Below are 25814 nucleotides of genomic sequence, written 5' to 3' on the forward strand. Positions count from 1 at the left end.
TGATTTTTGAATTTTCTTATAACCATCATGATTGCTTCCTGAATCTGGATAGATAAATCAAAATTTTATTTCTAAAAATACTACTTTCACTGACTCACACTGAGGCTTCTGTACAGATTCAGATCAGACAAAGCACAAATGTCCTTACCAATCCTCTCATGAACCCTTTATAAAGCTGACTTTATATTATCTTCCTAAAAATTCACTGTGAGTTATTGATAATTAGCCATCGGAAGATATAATTTTTTGAAATAATGCATTGCAAGGACAGCTCCCTGAGCAGCAGTTAGAAAAAGGGGACAAAGCCTGGAGAAATACAATTTCTCTTTTAATGCAGATATCATTAGTGGAAAAGGCCAAGAAATGGAATATACAGGATATAACCTGCCATCAAAAGGATTGTAAAGTGGAACAGGCTTTGAAGTTTTCCATTACGCACCAACTACTATAACTTAGGGGGTTTTTTTGTTTGTTTTTTTGAGAAAATTGAATCTCTACTCTCAACTAAGATCTGACATACAGTATGTATATGTTTTACACATGGTGCTAAGGAGACCAAGCACAGTCCCAAATAATATGATTAGTACTTTCTTGCGGTAATGATAACAAGTTTTGTATATATGGAACTTTCATGTTGCACAGAGTATTTCATTTTAAAAAGTTCTATGCCATAAATATTTAATTTGTATGTAAGTATGCAGATAGCAATAGCACTTAGACTTACCGTATATATCGCTGCACAATGCTTTACAGCCCTCTCTAAACAGTTTACAGAGTCAGGATATTGCATCCAATAATCTGGGTCCTCATTTTACCCACCTCGGAAGGATGGAAGACTGAATCAACCTTGAGCCTGTGAGACCTGAACTGCCAAACTGCTGGCAGCCGGCAGTCAGCAGAAGTAGCCTGAAGTACTGCATTCTAATCACTGCACCACCTTGCAGTGCTTTCATATATAAGTACATATATTAACCAAATCAGGGGTTCTCATTTTTTTTTTATTTTTTTTTGCTGGGGGAGCATATTTGTAATTTTGAGATTTGTTTTAGGTTTTCTTATGAAAATGGCTGTCATGGAGATAGCAGCTGCTAAAATATAGAGTTCAAGTGCCAAACATCAGATTGCTTTTTGATATTCCTTCCAATTCCACTTGTCTCTTTATCTCAAGAAAGCGGACACATATTTAACAAATACTAGGTTGCACCTATCCATCATTCTTCCTTTCTAAGAATATCTTTTGGGTTCAAAAGCATTCTTATAAATATAGTGCTAGAGGTTGGTATTTCTCCTTTTGAATTCCTAAATGTATACATACAGAGTGGGAGAACTTTGATGCCTAAGGGAGGATCTCTCTCTTTCTCTCCCTCCCTCCCTCCCTCCCTCCCTCACCCTACAGCAGAATCACAAAACATGAAGCACAGTTAAAAGGAGTTTTTTTCCTAAACATTTTTATAGCATCAGACTAATAAAAGGGGGGGGGGGAGAGAGAGAAATAGTTATCAAACAATATGTAATTTATCAAAAGACAAAATAAATAGGAGAACAAAAAAGAGAAAGATCTTATCTGAGTAACAAAACTAATACATTATTTTTCCAGAGTTGTCGTCTTTTGTCAGAAATTTAGGGTTTCTGACAGATTAGGGTTAGGGTTTCTCATACAGAATATTATTAACAATGTTTGCTCTAACTTTGGATTTCAACTGAAAGTATGGCAGTGACAGTAAAGTTCATGCAGATATATATTTCAATTTCTGAATGGCATTCTCAACAGCAAAATTATTATATCCAGTTTTTGTTAAATTTCTTTTGAGATGATATACAAAAGTGAAATATAAAGTTGTTTTGCATTTCATTTTATGATCAGAATATAGTAATTGTACATTTCTAAGCTTTCAAGTTGAATTCAAAGAGGTTCTAAATTCTGAAGCCTTTAGTTCAATTAAAAATTAAAGACAATTAAAATTTAAAGACAATGGCCCTTCCCCCTTATTTTGCATGTTTTAAAATAGGCCCAAATTTGGGGGGAGGGGCCTTATTTGATTTTATGCCAATAAAACATGCTGGGCCTTCCTATTGGTGGAGGCCGTATTGTTGGAGAAACTCGGTATGTTATTTCTATAGCTGAACATTTCAGCAAACAACTCTGGGTGGCTCATAATTAAAAATATATAGTACCATTAAAACTTTTAAAACATTTTATTACAATAAAAACAATAAAAAGCATTAAACAGTAAAAAGCATTAAGTTTTTATATAATCTTAAGGGATTCCTTCCCAACAAAATCACTTAATTAACCATAAATAGAATGAAATGTGTGAAAGTATACAATATATATGATGAGTTAAATTCACTTGAAGGAAATATATATTTACCCCAATATAATTTGTCTATATTGGGGTATTCTTTCATTTATGTCAAAATCACGCAAAAATTCAATTTGGAAAAAGCTATCCAAGAATCTTTGTAGAAAAATAAAGGCAGAAAAGGCTCAAACTTTATATATCTAAGAATGGCATTAAGTCTGACTTTCTTCAATTTATGGAGTGAACAAGACAGGATACCAAACTCACATAGTAGTAAAATGCAGTGGGAAATTAAAGGTTTTGGCTTATTTATCACATATAACTTTCTATCTGAAAGCAGAAACATCTCTGTTCACTATTGTAGTTCGTTTAATATTCCGAGAGCACAAGACTCTTGAGGCATTTTTTTTTTAAAACAAAGACATTATCCTGATCACGTAGTGTGGCATAATATTAAACCAAAAGGATTTAATACTATTAATAATCATACATGGTTTAAGGAATTAATTAAATGTGCAAATCCAGATTATAAAATTTGGGGTAAACCCAAAATCTTCAGAAACTTCTAAGAAAGTTTTTATGTCAAACAAATAAAATCATCAAATCAAAATGATCTGTTTCTGCTTCTATGTTAATGAAACTTGTTTCTGATGTAAGCGGACATGCATAGGATTGAATTGTAAAAAAATATTTCATTTTCATCTTTGTAATCAGCTGAGTTATTTAAGGGTTAGCATTGAAATCATAAGTAAACAAAGATACCTCTAAATTACCAGGATTCTGTATGCACCACCATAGTTTTGTGCTGGTCTTCACTTGTGTTTGTGTTCTTTTCTGAATTACAATTGCATTTCATTGAACTATTTTTGTTCTGAAAGGTTTCTTTTCAGTAAACTGCAGCACAATGTAGCACAAAATAAAATAGTCTGCCCATAATAACATCGAGTGCCTCTCAAGATTTTTCAGGCAAGATCATTAATCTATGTATCTTTTGATTTTTCTAACACATTACATGAAAATAAAACGAAATAATGCTTCCAGTTTTTTAGCTGCATTGAAGTTGTATCTTTTATTTCAAATAAATGACACTAGAAAATGGCAAGCTATGACCTTTCTGACTTGTGATATTTGTTTTTCTACAGCCCTATGAATTAAAAAAAAGATCTAGCTGTTCCTTTACAGTTTGTTCTTCTGATTGTGCCAGCATTTTGGCAACAATTTTCTATCTAGTGTATTTTCAGCTAATGGAATATTGGTGCTGGCTAGTTCCATGGAGATGGTATTGATTAGCGTCCATCCTTTGCATTTTACTTTAACTTCAAAGAGTACACAATATTAGTTCCCGAGTGTCACAGGTTCTTTTTAGAGTGTACCCAATTTGATTTGACTGAAGCTCAAAAGATCCATCAAAAGCACTGAACCCTATGCAATTGGACTTTTATGTCTCCATATGAGAGTTAGGGACATGGTTTTTTTAATTTGAAAAAATACTCAAAGTACAAATGTACAATTTATGCAAATTCTTTTTTTTTACTGTCATACTATATTGTTTCTATTATTATTGATACTTTACAATGTTCTGTATGCTATATTACTATTACATTCTGTACTATTACTTATACTTCTATGCTACATTATACTATTTCTCTTGCAATTATTAATACTGCAATTACAACTACTATTATTAGCATAGAACAGTGCTTTACGCTTACAGACTCTGGTCTCTTTGTATCCTCTCCCTCTCTGGGATTTCTTCTTTGTTGTTTTACACACAACCTATTTTCTCTTCTCCCACCTTTTTCAAGGTTGCAGCTTAAATAGGAGCAGAGGAAAGCAGCACAGGTACCTCCAATTGTTCACCAGCAGCCTTTTCTTTCACACTGAGCAAAGACAATAAGAAGAATAATGAGATTGCATATTTCTGGTTATTTCACATGATATAGTTCCCAGTATGCATTTTGATAGAATTTTGCAAAGGTTATCTTTACAACCCAAATAGCTACAAACTTCATGATTCATTGCACAAAAAAAGAAAAACAAAATAAAAACCAAAGTTGCTATGATGTTCACGGCTGAGAGACTAGTAGATGAATATGGAAGTACTTCACTAGGTAACTTGCTGCCACTTATCTGCAGTTTGGAGGATAATAATACTATACTGTAAATAACACAATACAAAATGCTACCTCACCTACCTCAGTAGACCTAGAAGATCCAGCTTACTTTATGCCTAATCTGGACCACATACTGAATCAACCACAATATTATAATCACAGATTTTCATTTGATCTCATGATGAAATATATATTAATTGCTTCTACTTTTCCTTAAAGACTAAACCCTTTCAGCACAACTTTGAACATTATTCTAATCCAATAGCTGTCAAATACAGTATTTATTAACATTTCATCAAGTGACTTAAATTCTTGGCAAACCTAAGGTATGTGGACTTTAACTTCCAGAATTCCTCATGAATTCCCCAGAATTAAGTAGGAATTCTAGTTGTTAAAGCCCATACATCTTAAAGTTGCCAAGGTTGAGAAACATTGACTTAAATGACTCTGGTATTCTTTTAAAAATCATCAGATAAGTCAGAGTGGACCAAACTTTATACTGAGGATAGCTACTATAGCATTATTTTTTATTTAGCTTTTTCAAATATATACTTTTTAATAAACCTTTCACAGTTGTTTTAAAAAATTCTGACAATTCTGCCTCTTAATAGATTTAATAACAAATATCCAAAAATAGTTCATAGATGATACAGCATATTAAATATAAGGTGGCAAAGAGAACAAAATGAGATCATGAGTTCTACATCCGTAATAAGTATCTTAATGTTCTTTACAACTAACAAAGCTGCCCTTTTCATTCATTGCACTGATGGTAACCTGTTTGGATCAAAGTCCATATGCATAGAACAGATGACAGTCTTTGATGGAAGCACATGTCTGAAATGTCAGAATATTTAGATTGCTGGTCCTTGTACTAAAAATATAACCTAGTGACAAATGACATCATTACCATAGCCAGATTGAAGTATTATTTATATTACCTGATGTTACACTTGAAAACATAATTTTCCACAAAACTATATACGCTACTCCAATAGAAGAGAACATATATAATTCAGGGTTAAGCTGAGGAGTCCTTGGTGGTCTCTGAGCTTCATTTTTTTTACTGGGTAACATGATCAATATTACCTAGTCAGGTAATGAAACTTCTGCAAGCAAACAGTCAAACTCAGGGACCACGAAGGTCTTGATATATGTTACTTTTAGTCAAGATTTGAACATTTTTATGAATTCTTTTTTACCTGTTGTTTTTATATTTCATTATCTAATTTGCTTCTCATCTTAAATATAATTCTCATCACAGTAAATAAGGGTCAATCCCTAAAAAATATTTTAAATAATAGCTCCCCCCCCCCGCGCAAAAAAAACACAAAGAATAAATCGGCAACCTTATCTCAGTGAAACACACCTGAATTACAAGCTAAATTAAATTCTACAAACTCTGGAAGTGTACCTGCTGAAAAAGGAAACGCTTTATGGGCTTTTTAGGACTTCAGGATATTCAAGTAAAGTTTCAGTGGTTTTTAGAAATGAAGACACCCAGCATAAAACCATAGAGAACAATAAATCTGGATGAAGAAAACAAGTGTCATTCTTTCTCCTCATTTCATGAATAAAGCTATCAGACTTTGCTCTTTTTGCCAACTCTAGTCAGAGACTCATAGATTATTTATTTATTTATTTATTTATTTGAAAGTTTTATTTGGGTTTTCACAAAAACAAAATACAAATAAAACATCTTTTTTGAAAATAGCATGGTCCCAGGTTATCATGTCTTCATACAGATACCAAACTCAATTTCATGCTCATTTTTATATTCTGTTCCATATCTTATTACCGTTTTATATTTTCTACATAGTTTTTCCCCTCTTTTAATTTTCTCAACTTTATTTTAATTATCTCATCTCAATCAAATCATTATATTTATACTTTTGTCTGTCCTGTTTCAATTTTATATTATCTTTTCTTATTAAACATTTTTTCCCTATAGTTACCAGTTGGAGTATGACACCTTTATATCTTTTATTTTTATCCATTCAAACTCTTATTTAAAGGTGTATACCTTTAAGATTATAGCATTCAATATAATACATAACTTCCAATCGAATTCTGCTTGGTGCATTCTTAAAATACACACTATATTCTTAAAAAGAAAAAATTATATATATATATATATATATATATATATATATATATATATATATATATATATATATATATATATATGTGTGTGTGTGTGTGTGTGTGTGTGTGTGTGTGTAAATAAAGCACACATTCCATTCCAATTCAATTCTATCATTAATATTCATTAAAATCTTAACATCTTTAACATTTCTTTTCAATTAAATAACATACTTCCTTGGGAACACTTTTTCCATAGTTAATTCTTTTTTTTTTTTTTCATATTTCTCACTTATATTTTTATAAATCATTACTAATAATTAAAAATGTTCCCATTTAATTCTCTCAATCATTTTAATTCATTTATTTATTACCAAACATTCAACTACATTACAGTAAATATTTTATCCATCATTTTAATCATAATTTCTAAAATTATATCTGTTTATAATATAACAATGCTATCTTATGTACCTTTGCAGAATCCCTTTTGCAATTAAATTTTCACCCATTATCTCTAAACAAGCTTATGGTTACAATTCTTATATCTTTTCCCTGTTTCTCCATTTCTTGTTTCTGTCTTTTACAACTTCTTTTCCTTGTCTTCTTCCCCCTCTTCTTCTCCCTCCCCTTTTTACCCCCTCGTCTCTCTACTTCTAACTCTCTCATCTGTCATCCCCTCTTCTGTTGCTTTCTAATATTATATTTATCTTTCAAATTGTTCTTCTTTTTGGTTGTTTTTTCTAGTCTTAAACCTTTTACTCTCTTTCCCCCCTTTTCTTTTTTCCCCCCACTTAAAATTATTTGATCATTAAAGATGGCTTCTTCTTTGTCCCAATCTTCTTGTTCTGCAAGCGTTTCTTGTTGTTTCTCATAGTTCCAGATCTCCATTTCTAAGAATTGAAATACAAAGCCAAAAGAACCTCTCCCTTCTTGTGCATCTTCTTTCCATTTTTAAAGTTCCATTTTCAGTTCTTCTAAGAGTGATACCATTTTAAAGACTTTTAAACAACCAGCCGGTTAATTTTAGTCATCCAGATGCAAAAACCAAAAATCACCAAGTAATCCAAATAATCCAAGGCTGTTTCTTTCTGCTTCTTTTTTCCACTTTCTCTTCCTGGGGTTCTATTATTTTGTTACCAAGTTTCAATTAAGATGTATCTTTGAGGAATCTTGTTGAAATTTCACTGTAAGTTCCTTTTAGTTACAGTTCCATTCCTTAGTTCCAGGCAGTCTCCTCCATTTTTCCAGATCCTGCCCTTTTATTCTTTTTTTTCCTCCTTTCCTGCTTTTAAAAACTTTTAAATATCCAGAAATCTTTATTATCCCTTTGACTTTTATTTTCAGCTTAGATGCCTATTAATGTCAAAGTGGATTTTTTTTTCAGTTTCTTGCTTAAGTCTCTTAGCTGTCAGTATAAGGAAGGGAAGAAAAAAAAAACCTAATCCTTTCCCTTCTCTCTCTCCTTCGCAGCTTAAAAATCTTCTTTGGGAACAATGTTATTAAATTTAAATTCCAGGGTACCTTATTTGTTGCTTTTGCTGTTTGACCCGGTCAACCAAAACTTTCTCTTCTTATCTTCCTCCTGCACATTCTTTTCCAGTTGAGTTCTTCTTTGTGGTAGCCAATTCTGACCACCCCTACAACCACCTCCGGGAGAGAGAGTAATGGCCAGCTGGGGAGGAGAGATGCGGTTCTCCTAACCCTGCAGGCAGTCTCCCCCCTCTTCACCACCTCTACGGGGTGGCTTAGCCCCGAAACCAGCCGGCTCGGGGCACTCCAGCGGCAAGCATGGATTGAAGTCTCGCAGAGACAAGGTTTCGGTCTGTCGCCGAAGAAGCTCAAACCGGAAGCCTCCACTCATAGATTATTTATTGTGAGCTCAAGTTTACATCATATTCAGAGCCCTTATTTTACTGCTGGGAATCAAATCTGCATTGAACCCCAGCCATGTTACTCCCAAAGTAACCTTACAGCCTCCAGAGAATCCCTATGATCCAAAATTATCAGGCTTCCTTTCTTTTTTAGAGAGGGATAAGGGGTGCACCTCTTAACTGCACTTCCAAAAGGATACAACATTTTAACTGCAGTACACCCAATCTGATGATCACATATCCCACTCTAGCAGGCTGAAAACACTAACATGAGACTCTAAGCTTTATCAGAATTGCTCACACCTAGTCAACAAGTCTGCCTATAACTGGACTATGAATAATTAAGTTTACTTTTTTTCTAGAGGTCTGATATCATCATGACAGAAAGAAAACATGTGCAGCAGATCTTTCCTTTCCCTTGTGTAACCCTTGATAAGCTGCTGTAAGCAAGCCAAGTGGTGTAATAACCATTGTGGCTATATCTTCTAAGCCTGTAAGAAGAAAGATTAAGGAACTTAATGCAGATGGTATAAGATTCATTTGTCCCATTTCAGGTAAATCCCACCCTTCCATTTCAACCCTGTAAAGTAATTTTCAGTGAAACCTTTTGGGTTATTTAAAACATCTTGTGGAATCAGGAAGCCAAATTTGTGGGGGGAATATCATTGTATAAAATGACTTCTACTTGTTACACAGTTTATTCTTTTCTATTTTGAAAAAGAAATAAAAATTATGGACAAAAATATTATTTTCCTCCAAGCCATTTTTATTATGAGTTGTTATTTTTTATGTCAGATTGTCAATGAAGTTACAAATTTTTTAAAAAAAACAATTACAGCAGTACAGGATCAGTAAAAAGGAAAAGAAAACATTTGGAACATCTAATAAATTAGAACCATTAGAATTACATAACTGCACCCTTGAAAGTTATTTATACTTTCATAAATAATCTTAGTCTGAACATCCTTGCTTAAAAAATATGTTATTTTAATGTCATCAAGAATTCTGAAACATACTGGAAGAAAATAAAATACAAGCTGAATAGTCAAGATCTTGTTGATGACCCATGCTCTGTAAAGGACCTTGGAATACTCACCTCTAATGATCTAAGTGCTAGAGCCCACTGCAACTACATAGCCAAAAAGGCATTAAGAGTTGTTAACCTAATCCTACGTAGCTTTTTCTCTGGTAATATCACACTACTAACCAGAGCATACAAAACATTTGCTAGACCAATACTCGAATACAGTTCATCAGTCTGGAACCCACATTACGTATCTGATATTAGCACAATTGAGAAAGTCCAGAAATATTTCACAAGAAGAGTTCTCCACTCCTCTACCCGTTGTAGAATACTTTATGCCACCAGACTTGAAATTCTAGAACTAGAAAACCTTGAATTACGCCGTCTTCGGTCTGACTTAAGCATGGTATATAAAATCATACATTGCAATACTTCAGCTTCAACCATAACAACACAAGAGCACACAATAGATACAAACTCAAAGTAAACCGCACCAAACTTGATTGCAGGAAATACGACTTCAGCAATAGAGTGGTCAATGTCTGGAATACTCTACCCGACTCTGTAGTTTCTTCCCCAAACCCCAAAAACTTTAACCTTAGACTGTCTACTATTGACCTCACCCCTTTCCTAAGAGGCCTGTAGGGGGCGTGCATAAGCGCACCAACGTGCCTACCGTCCCTGTCCTATTGTTTCTCTTATTCTTTTATTTTTCTTATATGTACCCATTTCATGTATTCACAACTATGTATACATTTATACTTATTATCTTGTAAACAATTGGCAAATCAAATAAATAAATAAATAAATGTGCTAAGAATAAATAACTTTTTTTCACTGGATTAAGTAAAAAGGAAAGTTTGTTAATTACATATAATTTGTGCTAGAACAATTAAAAAATGTGCAAGAATTTTGATATGAAATTAATTAAAAATTTAGAGTTCACCTGCTGCACAATATTGATTAGTAATAAGGGAGAAGTTCTGTGATCCTACAGATGCAGACTTAAAACATCATTGTCTTAAAAACCGAACCAGAAGTGACAAATGGCTATTCACAGTAGCAATTTATAGCATTATTCACAGGGGTGGGATCCGACAGGGTTAAATACCAGTTGGGTCATTTACGAGGTTCAGTGATTTACGATGTTCTTCCTTGCACGCTGTTAGGGATAACATTGTTTACCCTAACTGTTTTTGGGTAAAAATAATAAATATGGTATCATGGTTTGTTAGTTAAAGTGTGTGTAACTTTAACAGCAAGAATGTAATTAAGGGTGTGGTTGTAAAAGTATATAAGAAGCGAGGCAATTGCAGCTCGCCCTCTCTGGCTTACTGATCCCTAATTACTTGATGGATTGATGACTGCGTTCTTGCTGGAAAGGGGAGAGAAGAAGGAGTGTTGATTTTTCTCAACGGAGAGAAAATAAAGATTGGACTGATTTATTGTAAGTGAACTGACATTGGCTATTCAACACGGACTTTGCAAATAGAGTATCCCCGACAAGACTTGACTGAAATTGATATATGACTAATGGACCGTTACATTTGACTATGCTATAATTCTTAAATGGAATAAACAATATTTTTGATAGCACAAGCGTATCTGTATTTTTACTGTGTGTTAACTAGAAAACTTATCTCACACATTTACCTGTCTTCCTATCTGACTTCGCTGCACGTTCTGTTTAGTTTGTTTTCCTTAACACCCGTTGGGGAATCCAGGCTTAACACATGCTGCCGGCACATGCCTGTAAATCGTTATCCGCATGCTGCGTGCAGAGAAGCAGCCTTTCAAAAAGCCCTTTTTTCCTGCTTTTTTAACTGCAGCTGTGCCTTGCACGGAAGCTGAAGTTGAAAAAATCAGGAAATAAAAGTCAGGTAAGAGCCCGGGTTGGCAAAAACAACAGCAGATATAGAACCGGTTTGATGTGTGCTGCTCTTCAGAGCTATTGGTTCTACAGAGGTAGACAGAACCGGTAGAAACCGACCCCTGATTATTCAGCCATTATTGTTGTGATACAAAGTCTATCCAATATAGAAAGATATCATCAAACTGTTAGCTGGGTCATGTTTTAAATTGCAACTTCAAGTCATCTAAATATTTTTTTTTTAGCTATAAGAATTATATATGTTTAATATACAAAGATTGAAGAAATGAATGATAAAAATGGTAAAATGCAAAATCAGAAGTAATTGATTTATATTACATATAGCAAATCTGTCAGTCTACTTTTTAAACACATCATTAAATCATAATAAAAGAACTAATACTGATCAGTATTTTTATACTTTGATGGAGAGCCAACTCATAAACTGCAAGCAAATACATTTCAGTGATCCAAGATTGTAAATCTGTCTTTCCAACATTGAAGAATAACATTTTCTGCTACTTCTATGTTCAATACAATATTTATTCATATTGTGATAACATTTTTATATAAAATATATAACAAAAATACATCTGCCTTAATGGGATCTTTACCTGCCTTTGAAATTACATTTACATAGCATTTAATAAAAGGTTTGGATAAAGTTCCTTTAAGGGAAAATTATACATCTCTGTTAATATTGGAGTAAAGAACTGTGTGTCTTGTACTGTAGCAATTAAGTAAGATGACTATCCATACTATGGGTTTTCCTATTTGAAAACATTTGATTGTATTCATTGTTTTAACAGCAGCTTCTAAATACTGAATTTGCCCTCTTTTATATTACTATTCATACTTTGGGATTATTATAACCAAAATAATTATTTTTTAAATAAATTTGATTTTAATAATATTGATTAGGATGAAAAATGTTGATTACATATTATGGATTGCAGTCTTTTACAAAAGCACATTATAAACAATTATCTAACTTGAAACTGGTTTATATAGAAACAGGCTTTGTTAAGGTTTTTGTCCCTATGTAATTTCATAATGAACAATTTGCTCATTTGACTTCCTTGTAGTATTTTTTTAGGCTTATACAAGTCTTGCATTCTAGACCTTATTGTGGTAATGCAGTCACCCAAAAAATAAACATTAATGTGTGATTTCTGTAGGAGATGGCCAGGCCCAAGAGAGGGGTCAATCACATCATCAATCATGAGTCCCTTTGCAGCTCTTTGTCCAGCCCACCTTGAATTCCCTTGACTCTTATCTACCACCAATTTGCTTTGACTATGAGTAATTCAGATTCTTGTAGAGAGCTATATATCCAAAGTACAATATCCAAACGTAACATTTTTAAGCAACTGGTTATTCAAAATCATGCAGTAAACATATTACTATTACAATATGAATTGTTTTGCCTTTGGGGTATTTTAGCCATTATAAGCATTGCATTACATATTAAAGTTCTTACTGTAGTATACCCATACTGTGCTTTTCTGGCACAGGTTGCATTACTATGTACAGTATCGTTATTTCGTTATTGCATTACTATGTACAGTATCGTTATTTCAATCATTTATTATACATATACTTAGTCATCAATTATTAAGTCATCCAAAATATAATAAAACATCTCAGGAATTGTATGTGAATACAAACTGATAATTCTTGGGACTCCATATGCAATATGCATAATAAATAAATAAAAAGTATCCAGTATGAATATGGTCCACAACAAAAAATCATTTGGACAACCAATATAATTTGACTGGTAATTATAATATCTGTGGCTCTATACTGCTGAAATGCAGAGATGAAGGCATCATTCAGACATACCCCTTCATCTATGAAAAATTGAAAAAGAGTTTACCTCTATAGAAATTTGTTGGAAGTAGCAATTTCCAACAGGAACCATACAAAAAGGAAAGGCCTGAGACTATTTATATATGTGACAAATAGTCTTTTTCTCTGTTATCTAAATTTGTTATGTATTTTATTACTCCATAAAAAAGCTTTTCCCAGTACTTTCACTGTTAGTAGTACTTAAAGTATAACTCAAACATACCTCAGAATAGTAAAACTAAATTATGATACATGTATGAATTATTGATAATACTTAAAAAGAAAATACAAAATAGCAATAAAAATATTTTAAAATATGTTGTATTAAAGGCACTGTATAATTTAAAGATTCCAAAATATAAATAATGATATTATTTATATTATTATTTATTATTTAGTTTGGTAATGAAATGTCTGCAAGAAAACAACTAAATTCAGAGAACATCAAGGACTCCACATAATATAAATTTGATGTAATAAATCAGTTCATTGAAAGCATTTGGAAAAATGCTGTTTTATGTTGATCGGTGTAACCCAGCAAGTTCCATGTGGGTATCATTCCAAAGTTAGAGTAATATACTTTTTTGTTTTAATTATGTTTAATTTAGAAATAATTACAATGGAGATCATGAATGACCTGGGGATAGCTTGCACAAAACACATGGCCAGTTGATTATTTTCCAGTCATTCAATTAAACATGTATCTGGCTTTGACATAAATTGTATGAAGGAAAAAGTATTCCCAGCACATCAGGAAAGAAAGGGGAAAAAATCTCTGGGTACATAAAAATAAACTTTGTCAAATCCACATCCAATAAGAATAACAAACAGATATTAATAGTTTTAGATTCTGTTTTCTTACTCTAATACAGTGTTGGTGAAATTTTCGGCACCAAGTGCCAAAACGGGAGCATGCATGCCGGAAACCGGAAGAGCAGCTCCCCGGTGCACATGCACGCACTAGGAAGCTGAGTTTCTGGTTTCCGGCACATGCATGAGCACCGGCCACCTGGTCTTCTGGTTTCTGACACACATGCATGCATGAAAGGAGCTGCTCTTCCAGTTTCCGGTGCTCGTGCATGTGAAGACCAGCTGGCCGGCATGCATGCATGCACCGGAACCTGGAAAAGCAATGGACAACGTCTGGCATGCCCATAGGTTCACCAACACTGCTCATATATATATGTGTGTGTGTGTGTGTGTGTGTGTGTAGATTTTCACGGGTACAGGTATGCAGGTCTTGGCATGCTCAGGTCTTTTCCCGTGTAAGATTGAGAACATCTTGGCAACGTTTCGATGAGATCCCACTCCCCATCTTCAGGCTGGTGCTTTCAGCTTCGTGCATGTGCGAGCAAAGCATGATCGGAGCTGCTGTCTCTCTATATATACTGGTGGGGAGGTTGGCTGTGTTGTCATTTCTTGATTGGTTGATGGAGTTGATGTTTGCAGATTGGCTGGCTTTTTCGTAAGAACATGTATGGCTGAGATATTGGCTATGTGCCTATCAACCTCCTGTGTTGTAACGTCACATCATAGCCACCCACTCAGGATATCAGATCACAGAACTCAGGAGGTTACACCACAAAACCTCAGGATGTTGCAACACAGCCAACGACCCAGGAGATTACAACACAAGACCCAGGATGCCACAACAATAGAACTCAGAAGATCATCACACAGCCCATGACCCAGGTCATTACGACCCAGGAGATTACAGCACAAGACCCAGGATGTCAAAACAATAGAACTCAGAAGGTCATCACACAGGCCTATATGCGTGGGATTATAATATCCTATACAGCTAAAAGAAATAAAGAAAGGTGGATCCAACAAAATACCCTGCAGGAAGCAATGAAAAATTTAGAAATTCAGTTGCAAAAAACATCACAAAATACTAAACTTAGAGAACAATTGACCTTAATTCAACATAAACTCAACATAGTAGAATAGGAAGAAATGGTTAAAAACTTAAAGGCAGCTAAACAAACATTTTTTGAACAAGCAAACAAACCGGGAATATGGCTTTAGTACAGACTCAAAAAAGAGAGAGAGAAAAGAACAATACATCAATTACAAGATGAGGATGGAGACTACCAACCTACAATAGAAGGGGAAAAAAGATTGCATACCAGTATTTTGAGAATTTATATTAATGTGAGGAGGTAGATGAAGAAAAGATAGGAGAGTATTTGAAAGAGCAAGGGAGTCCATCAATAGCAGAAGATTTAAGGAAAAACCCAGCTAAAGAAATAACTATTACAGAATTGAAACAAGCAATTAGGAATCAGAAAAACAATAAAATGCCAGGGCCAGATGGTCTCCCAGGAGAATTATACAAGACGATGGACAAGCAAATAGGACCATTGATGTTAGATGTATACTATAAAATCTTGGCAGAAGCCAAAATGCCGGAATCATGGAGGGAAACATATATCTTGCTAATCCCAAAGAAGGGCACAGATAATAGTATGTAATCCATAGATAATAGATAGATAATTTGTATGTAATCCAAAATTACATACCAATATCATTACTGAATGCTGATTATAAAATATTTGTGACTATAATAGCAACCAGACTGAAGAAAGTATTGTATGAATATGTTCATTCCGACCAAAATGGATTCTTACCATGTAGACACATTAGAAACAACATAAGGATAGTGGTAGACATCCTGGAATACTATGAGACGCATCCTAAGAAACAGGTGGCCCTTGTTTTTCTGTATGCCCAGAAGGCATTTGATAATTTAAATTGGAAATTCATGATACACCAAATTTATATTATGAAACTAGGAAATAAATTTGAGAACATAATAAAAACAATATATTCTACCCAGAAGGCGAACATTATAGTAAATGGAGAAAATACTCAGAGTTTCAAAATAAGGAAAGGAGTAAAAGGCAAGGCTGTCCTCTGTCACCTCTGTTTTTTATCTTGTCGCTAGAGAGTCCACTAAGTTGAATTAGACAGAACCCAGAAATAAAAGGAACTAGAGTCAAGAACAAAGAATATAAATTACAAGTCTTTGTGAATGACCTGGTATTTTTTATCGAAGACCCATAAAGACAGGGAATGAGATAATTAGAGAATTGGAAAGATATGGGGAACTATCAGGCCTTAAAATTAATAGACAAAAAACAAAACTTTTAACTAAAAATTTAACGGAATTACAAAAAATAGAATTAGAAACAGTAATGGGACTACAAACAACAAAGAAAATTAAATATTTAGGTATATGGTTGACCGCTCACTGCATAACAATAAAAGAGAATAATTACAACAAACTTATACAACAAACAATGATAGATTTAGAAGTATGGACCAAACTACAATTATCACTGTTAGGAAGAATAGCAGCCATCAAAATGACCATTTTACCCAAATTTTTGTATTTATTTCAAATGATCCCCATTAAATTAGAGATTTTTTTTTTCAATGAGATTAATAAAACTACAGCAAAATTTATATGGCTAAGGGAAAAAACCTAAAATAAGAATGAAAGCATTAAAAGATAACAAAAGCAGAGGAGGCTTTGGACTCCCAAATTGAGAGCTGTACTACAAAGTGTTAATTTGGACTAAGAAATGGATTAATTTAACTAATAACCAAATATTAAGTTTTGAGGGCCATGACCTGCAAAAAGGATGGAATTCCTTTTTGTAGAATACAGGAACCAAAAAACAATTATATTTCCATAGACATTTGATTAGAGATTCCCTTTTACAAAATTGGATTAAAATTAGGAGCTACTATATGAAAATTCCAATTTGGCTATCTACGATGGAAGCTATGATACAACCAAACAACTTGGATCTATGTAAAATGACAAAATATAAAGACGTTTTAGATGCACAAGGGAAATTAAAATCGAATCAGGACCTCCTAAAACAAGGGATATGTATTGATTGGTGGGCATATCTCCAACTACAAAATAGATACAAAAAAGATATAAAAGATTTTGGAATATACTTGGAACTACAACAATTGGATAAAATTTTAACAGGCCCAGATGAAAAAAAATATCACAAAAAATTATAAATGTTTGTTAGAGGTAGAATTAGAAGAAAAAGTTGTTAAGGGATGTATGATAGCTTGGGCTCAAAACATAGGACATAATATAAATTTGACAGAGTAGGAAAACATTTGGAACCTAAATTAAAAACTAACAAAATTAGCATCATACAAAGAGAATATTTATAAGATGTTTTCTAGATGGTATTTACCCCCCACAAGATTGGCGAAGATATATCCCAACATGAATCCGGCATGTTGGAAATGTAGAAAGAAAGAGGGTACCTTCTACCACATGTAGTGGTCCTGTTCAGAAGGTCAGAAATATTGGCTTAAAATTAAAGAATGGCTGCAAGAAATTGTTAAGGAACAAGTAGAATTGGAACCAGAGCTATTTTGGTTAGGGATATTCAAAAAGAAATGTGGAAAAAATATAAAATATATTGTATTACACATCTTAACGGCTGCTAGAATAGCTTATGCTCAATGCTGGAAGCACAACTGTATACCATCGGATGAACTGATTATTCAAAAAATAATGGCGTGTGCTGAAATGGACAAATTGACTTTAATGGTACAAGAGAAAGAGGAGTCTGAATACTATAGAATTTGGGGAAAATGGTATAATTGGATCGAATTAAGACAGATAGAAAATGAAGGAATTGAAGATAAGCAACTTATAGATTAAATGTATATATTCACACAAAATTGTATATATTTGTAAATATGCACGAAAGATAGAACATGGATGAGATGGATGTCACAAAACTGTTAACGTCATGATATTTATTTTTTGTTTTATGTTTAAAATATACAAAAGACTAATAAAGTTTATTTTAAAAAAGAAGAAGTTATGTTTACTTATGTTAGATTGAGATCCAAAATTAGGTGATATTGTTGAATATGCATTCAAAGCTAACTTGTAAGTCCTCAAGCAATTTAGCAAAATGAGTGTTAAAATAAAACTTGACTGACCAATTAAACATCTGTCACCTGGGAAAATAGTACATAGTCAATCATAATGAATTCCCATAAAGTTTTAAATAGGAATCACAATTAGTTGCAGATAACTATACAATCCCCAGATCTTCTATTAATCTATCCAAGTCCAACACAGTCATAAGACTAACACTTTCTATTGACATAACTCCCTCAAATTAAATCAAATGGGACTGGAGATTATGAAATATGAAACAGGATGTATCAAGTATATTTTAAAATTTAAACATTGTTCTTGGAAGCAGTCCCATGTTTTATTTCAGAAGAATTTATCTACAAATGAGACAGAAACCTTGTTAAAACATCATTTTAAATTATTACTCATTATAATACTTTTATAGAAATATAATTTTGCTGACCGCTACATTCAGTGAAGTGGAGAAAACAACCTTGATGTAATCAGCGAACAAAGACAGCCAATTTGATTTTGTATTAGTACAACAAGCCTAGGAACATTGTGTCGCTAAGAGGAGGTAGATGGAACAAAATGTTTTTCAGTTTGGCATTAGGTTGGAAAAGAGAAAACTGTAATCAGTTCTTGGCTCAAAATTGTTAGTAAAACAGAAATAAAATTATAAATAATCCAGAAACACAATGTATAATTGCCTATGGTTAGCACTCATAACTAGAAGTTGTATACAACTAGGGATGCAATTTCTACTATATGGCTTTTCTTTTAAGATATTTTGGTATTTTTCTCATGGATTCATCCCTATGCCAGGTGTATAATTTTAATATCTGCCCATAATTTTTTTTAAAAAAAAGCTATAGTAGAGAAGAAGAACCCTGAAATCCTTCCTAAACCACAGTTGTTGTAATTGAGTTCTGTGCAGGGAAAAATTCTGTCTACTGAGAAAGACTTTTCCTAGGCATGCAAAGTCCAGTCAGATTCCTATTCTCCTTTTTGCCCTGCCTGGACAAACAGGAAAATTTGAGGTTTGGGCTTAACTAAGTATGTAACAATAAACTGAACTGAATGTCTGCGTAAGATTACTGAGAAGGACTGACATTTGCTTTATTTATTTATTTATTTATTTATTTGATTTGCCAATTGTTTACAAGATAATAAGTATAAGTGTATACATAGTTGTGAATACATGAAATGGGTACATATAAGAAAAATAAAAGAAGAATAAGAGAAACAATAGGACAAGGACAGTAGGCACATTGGTGCGCTTATGCACGCCCCCTACAGACCTCTTAGGAAAGGGGTGAGGTCAATAGTAGACAGTCTAAGGTTAAAGTTTTTGGGGTTTGGGGAAGAAACTACAGAGTCGGGTAGAGTATTCCAGACATTGACCACTCTATTGCTGAAGTCATATTTCCTGCAATCAAGTTTGGTGCGGTTAACTTTGAGTTTGTATCTATTGTGTGCTCTTGTGTTGTTATGGTTGAAGCTGAAGTATTCATTGACAGGTAGGACATTGCAATGTATGATTTTATATACCATGCTTAAATCAGACCGAAGACGGCGTAATTCAAGGTTTTCTAGTTCTAGAATTTCAAGTCTGGTGGCATAAGGTATTCTACAACGAGTAGAGGAGTGGAGAACTCTTCTTGTGAAATATTTCTGGACTTTCTCAATTGTGCTAATATCAGATACATAATGTGGGTTCCAGACTGATGAACTGTATTCGAGTATTGGTCTAGCAAATGTTTTGTATGCTCTGGTTAGTAGTGTGATATTACCAGAGAAAAAGCTACGTAGGATTAGGTTAATGTAGTGTAGGACCATTGCCTGTGGTTCTATTTTCACAAACTTCCACAGAGTTTGCGCCCCAGTTAATGTACAGAATTACAGTGATAGTTAAATTTAGCTGTTATTGGGGGGTATATAATCAGGGGACTTGATTATACCTGCCATTGGAGTTAATTAGGGAAATAGCAGGGACTCTAAATTCACAACAGTGGCATAGTTCTTATACCAGAATTGCTGGCAGATAACAAAAATATATTCAAGACTAACATACATAGCCAAAAAGGCATTAAGAGTTGTTAATCTAATCCTACTTAGCTTCTTCTCTGGTAATATCACACTACTAATTAGAGCATACAAAACATTTGCTAGACCTATACTTGAATACAGCTGATCAGTCTGGAACCCATATCATGTATCTGATATTAACACAATTGAAAAAGTCCAGAAATATTTCACAAGAAGAGTTCTCCGCTCCTCTACTCATAGCAGAATATCTTATGCCACCAGACTTGAAACTCTAGACCTAGAAAACCTAGAACTACGCTGCCTCCGGTCCAATCTAAATATAGTATATAAAATCATACATTGCAATGTCCTACCTGCAAATGAATATTTCTGCTTCAATCATAACAATACAAGAGCACACAATAGATACAAACTCAAGGTTAACCGCTCCAAACTTGACTGCAGAAAATACGACTTCAGCCACAGAGTGGTCAATGTTTGGAATACTCTACCTGACTGTAGTTTTTTTCCCCAAACCCCAAAAACTTTAACCTTAGACTGTCTACTATTGACCTCACCCCGTTCCTAAGAGGTCTGTAGGGGGTGTGCATAAGTGCACCAATGTGTTGTTTCTTTTTATTTTTCTTATAAGTATCTATCTCACGTAATCAAAACTATGTTTATTCTTATACCTGTATCTTGTAAGCGATTGACAAATCAAATAAATAAAATAAAACCTTTTCAGTCTCTGTCTTCACCTTGATCTGGTGATGGCAGGACTATGTTAGGTTTTTATGCAGAATGTTAATCTTGTATTGTTTTATGTCCTACATTAGTGGCATACACACAAAATCAATAATAATTTTGTTTTCTCCTTTTTGGACTGTAATGGAAAGCCAACATATCATTACTAGTCTCTCTACTTTCATGGTACAATAATAAATGGTAACGTTATGCTTTATTTCTGCTGTATATTTATTTCTGGCACTACACCCAAAACAAAGTTAGGTGTAATCATAATATGGCAGAAGTGCAGAAATGAACAATGGCCCAAGAAAGTAAACTGCAAATATAGCTGAATTTTAAAAAAAATATGACAAAGTTGGTAGTATTGAGGAACCATAAAAGGACAACCATTTTTATCTTAAAACAGTAACAAGGAATTCAAGCAGTTAAATGTTGAAAAGAGGAATGAGAATTACAGTCTTTCTTATTTAGTTTATTGAAGAGGCAATACAATGAATGGAGGACAAACATCCTCTTTAAAGATATATAAAAGTCTTCTACAACATAGAAATAATTCTTCAGTGCAGAATTTAGACACTGACCATTCTCTATATTGACCTTTAGGGAACAAATGTAATTGCCTACAATTTTAAATGGTTTTAGTATAGAAATACAATAATCTTTTTCATTGTATCATTGACCTAATTGCTAAGTACATATGAATGCATTGCTAATACATTGTCTGCAGCAAACTCCTCTGTCGTCAATTGAATATAAGACTTAATTTTTGATCTAGAAGGTCATATAGTACTTAGCCTTTATGTATGTTACATTCCATAAAATAATTAGAATAATGAATAATACTAACCCCAGTCAATGGCATATAGAGGATTAGTGAGCATCAAACATTTTTCTGTATCTATCTCTATTGGAACCAGAGTATTTCTCGTGTATTTCTGTACTAGTTAGAATTTGCATTATGCTGAAACTTTTTTTAAAGCTATTCAATTAATTCGCTACATCTTTATTTTAACTGAATGATTTTTAAATGTTTGAATAATATTGAAACAGCTCAGGCCAATGGACAAAAATATACATATAAACAATCAAAATAATAAAAAAGATTAAATAAATGCTTACAGTTGCAGCACTACAACTACAGTCAGAATGAAATGTACCACAAAGCAAAAATACAGAGATCTAAAAACTCTTGAGAGAGACAAGATATTTTCTGCTGCCAAAGTTATTGTCCTCATTGTATTGTCACTTTTGGATTGTGTCCTGACTTGTTAAATAGAAGGGTGTTTTCCTGTTGTGGAAGTGATTTAGATCTGAAAAGGCTCACACACTGAAGTAAACACCTCTATGGGTAAAAGAAATAAGTGTTGTTGATTTAAAAAAAAAATCCCTCCCCCCCGCCACTTTTGTAGAAAGTCCTATTCCATTTTACTTTGGAACCAACTCATTGTCTATCATTTCATCTGTCACCCTGCAAAAGAAAATATAAAATCCGGTAAATAACAGAGGGTAACACAGGGACCAGCCAATATATTAGAGCAGTGGTTCCCAACCTTTTTTTCGCCCTGCACCCCTAAAGAAATTTCACTCGAACCTCACACCCCCTGAAATTTATATTTTGCTCAGTTAAGTTAATCCATTGCAAAAGAAAATAAAAATGCCAACATATAGCCAATATCCTATTATTTACCTGGACTTTTCTCGCACCCCCTGGAATATCGTCTCGCACCCCCAGGGGGTGCAAGCACCCCAGGTTGGGAACCCCTGTATTAGAGGAATATTGGTCTCCTTTTATCTTTACTTTTCCCTATATGTGGAATCCGAAAACTCCAACCAGCCTTAGCTGAACATAAATGTTGAGTGTTTTCTCTTTGACTGATGGTGAAGAATAATAATTTTTGGTAAAGCATGAAAATAAAAGCAGTGATAGGTATCACCTTTGACGGCTGATTAAAATCTTAGTCCTTGGACCACAACCTCAAATGGCTCTGAAATAAACAATAATGATATTAACTTGCCCAGCTACATGCAAAACAAGGACCCTTGTTAGATTTTGTTTTAGCTACATTTTGAAAAAACGCTCATCTATAATTAAACTAAATTCTGAAGGAATAAGAATGGTCAAAAGCTTTTTCAACTGATATAAGAATACACATAATTCTACTTGAACTGACTACTATATGTAATTCAGGTTCTTTTATTAGGTGTGTAATTAATGTATTCAGAATGCATGTGGCTAGCTGGTCAATTTTGTATATTCTGAATAATTAAAATTTCTGATAATTAACTATTACTCATGGAAAAGGTTTTGAACTGGAAAGAAACAGTTTGTATCCTGTTAAAGACTACAATAGTAGTCATGAAAGCATATTATTTCACATTTCAATAAACAACAGCTAGAGGTTTTAGAGTATTCTTTAACAAGTTTTAGGTTGTCTGAATCAAAATCTCTGTTTATTTGTTTATTTTATTCGACTTGACAGGGTTCCTTTTTTTCTTATTATTAGAATCATTGCATTGTGATGACTATAAATTTTATCAAATAAATAATAAGCACTTTCTGTTTTAGTTCTGGTATTTAAGAACAATTCATAAACAGAAACTTGAAATGTACAAAAAAGTTGGTTTATAATAATTGTTTATTTAAATAGAATAGAATAAAATAATTTATTTAAATACGTAATAATTTATTTTTATATTTCAATATATTTTTATATTAGATTTCATTTCATTTTTTATATTTCATTAAAATTAATTACAAAAAAGATTGAAAAAACTTTTATGTGTCCAGAGACAAATACAATACAATTTTCTAATTTATTTTGTTTACTGTGTTTTTATCACATCAAGGACTCATGGCTGTCAGTATAGGTATAATATTTACTTTCTCTTTTACCACTTTGAGTGTCTAGGAAAGTATAGATATAATATAATTTGATATTCTGCTACAGTTTTAATCAACTGCAAAATAATTCTGTTTGATAGTTTTGTGTGGATACAATGGGATTAGAAGATTAGGCAATCTCTCATCTGTAGGAATTAATAAGTACAAATCTATACCTATTTAGCACCTATTTAGTTTGTTTCAACATATCTAATGGATCTTCTGCTGAGCAGAGGGATAGACTAAATTGACCACATTTTCCAACCCTCTGATTCTAATAAGCTAATATCTATGTTCCTAGATAACTGATTTGACTTTTAAACTGCGTTTTGTTTTGGTTCTTCTCCTTTCCCCCAAACATTTAACTTAAGTCTATTATTTGATTCCTGCATTCTGAAATTATTAAGAACAGGTTTTTTTTTGTACATGACATCCCAATTGTTACACAAAGACAGATACCTTATGCTTCCTAAACTGGGGTTAAATAAACCCAGCTAGGTGTGTACAGGATTTCTTGCACAGAAATCCTGTTTTCCACATGCAGAATGGGGGCTGGGAACTGGCTCTTAGGTTTGAGTTGTCCAAATCTCGAAAATTAATACCTGTCAAATTGGACTTGCTAAACCCAGCTGTTCAGCTTCCTGTATCCTGGCAGCAGTGAAAAAGACATTGTAAATGAAGTGTGAACTAAGTGGGTGGAAATATCCAATAGAACACAGCTAGTCAATGCAGTTATAGTGTAGCAAATGATGCTTTGATTGAATGTTCATGATTGAGAATATTCTCACATACTTCAATGTCAATTGGGTTCAGTATATACAGAAAAATCAGTGTCCATTTCAAACCAGTTATGAAGCAGTTATTACGTGTTGAGAGTTGCTTCTTGTTGTCAACATAAAGAATCCTTTTGTCTCTCTCCACCTCATTGCTGATCAAACCTTGACCATAAAAACCAAGGATTTGATTGTAGGATTTTTTTTTCATTTAAAACACGGTAAACCTCTTTCTACTGGACTTAAAAAGAATCATCGCCTTGTTATATTTTTTAAAATATATATTTAAATATATACATTTCTCTTCTATCTCTCTGGCCCAAAACATTTGGTCAGTTCCTAAATCCTCACTGAAAAAGATAAAGGGAAAGATTTGAATTAAGATTTAAATTATACAAGATTTTTAATAACTTTTGAAGGAAGTTTAATAAGCTTTACTAGTATGACACATGTTTGCCAATGGGTTGCTTTTACTAGTATCAATCATAATTTGTGTTTGGCTACCTTATGCTTATGGTTTTAAGAGTACCTAAATATATTGTCAGCCACGCTGGGTACCTGATGATTTGCACTGAATAACCACGGTACTCACGATTGTAGATTGCAGTAACCAAGGTTTATTTTATCAGTCAATTTCACAATAGTCCCAAAAGTCAACACTGGAACAATTCCAAGCAAAGCTAGCACTGAGAGTAACTGCTTCTCAGCGCTTATTATAGTTGCCTGTCAACCCCACCCAGCTAACCACATCCACCTGTTCTTCCAACGCTTCCACTCTGCACCTACTCACACCTAATCCAGCCATCTCCATGGTAACACCATCAACACGGTAACACCAAAATAAAAAATATAAATAGGAAAACACCCCAGCCACCCCTGTGGATGATCACAGTGCTCCGAAATCTTCTCACTCTGCTGATTGCTCCAAATGCCACTAATCTGCAGTTGTAAACACAGTCAAACAGCTGATGCAATTTCTGGCATTCTGGAGCAACCGCGGCTTGTCTCAGTCCATGGGCAATGGCAGAAGAGGCAGGTGTCGTTTCCCCGCCCCCCCAGCGAAAGAGACACCTTCTCCAAGTGCGGAGAACAAGGAGGATTTCTTCAGAAAAACGTAGTCACTGAACCGGTAGTAACTCCGGTTGAATCCCACCCCTGATGTTAGGTGTCCATTTTAGATCTTGAGATGTGATAGAACCTAGAAATTTGAAATCTCTACTGTTGATACTGTGTTGTCTAGTATTGAAAGAGGTGGTAGTATGAGAGGGTTTTTCCTAAAATCTACCACCATTTGGAGTGTGTTCAGTTCTAGATTGTTTTGGTCACTCCATGAAGCAAGTTATACAACCTCTAGTCTG

General features: G+C 33.6%; 1 protein-coding gene and 1 long non-coding RNA gene across 4 annotated transcripts in view; one reads left to right on the forward strand and one right to left on the reverse strand.

Moving 5' to 3' along the window:
• SYT1 (synaptotagmin 1) overlaps nucleotides 1-25814 on the forward strand; it is a 235727-nt gene that overhangs the window by 72615 nt on the left and 137298 nt on the right. The gene's annotated exons all lie outside the window — the stretch shown is intronic.
• Nucleotides 1-25814, reverse strand: part of LOC148130184 (uncharacterized) — a 61890-nt gene that overhangs the window by 2918 nt on the left and 33158 nt on the right. For both annotated transcript variants that reach the window (XR_015750067.1, XR_015750068.1), the window contains exon 2: nucleotides 4099-4183. This is a non-coding gene — a long non-coding RNA (uncharacterized LOC148130184). The remainder of the gene's footprint in view (nucleotides 1-4098; nucleotides 4184-25814) is intronic.

This window comes from Notechis scutatus, chromosome 6, assembly GCF_049901735.1.
Source record: "Notechis scutatus isolate UNSWTSFEM ecotype Mainland chromosome 6, rNotScu1.2, whole genome shotgun sequence".
NCBI classification, from domain to species: domain Eukaryota; kingdom Metazoa; phylum Chordata; class Lepidosauria; order Squamata; family Elapidae; genus Notechis; species Notechis scutatus.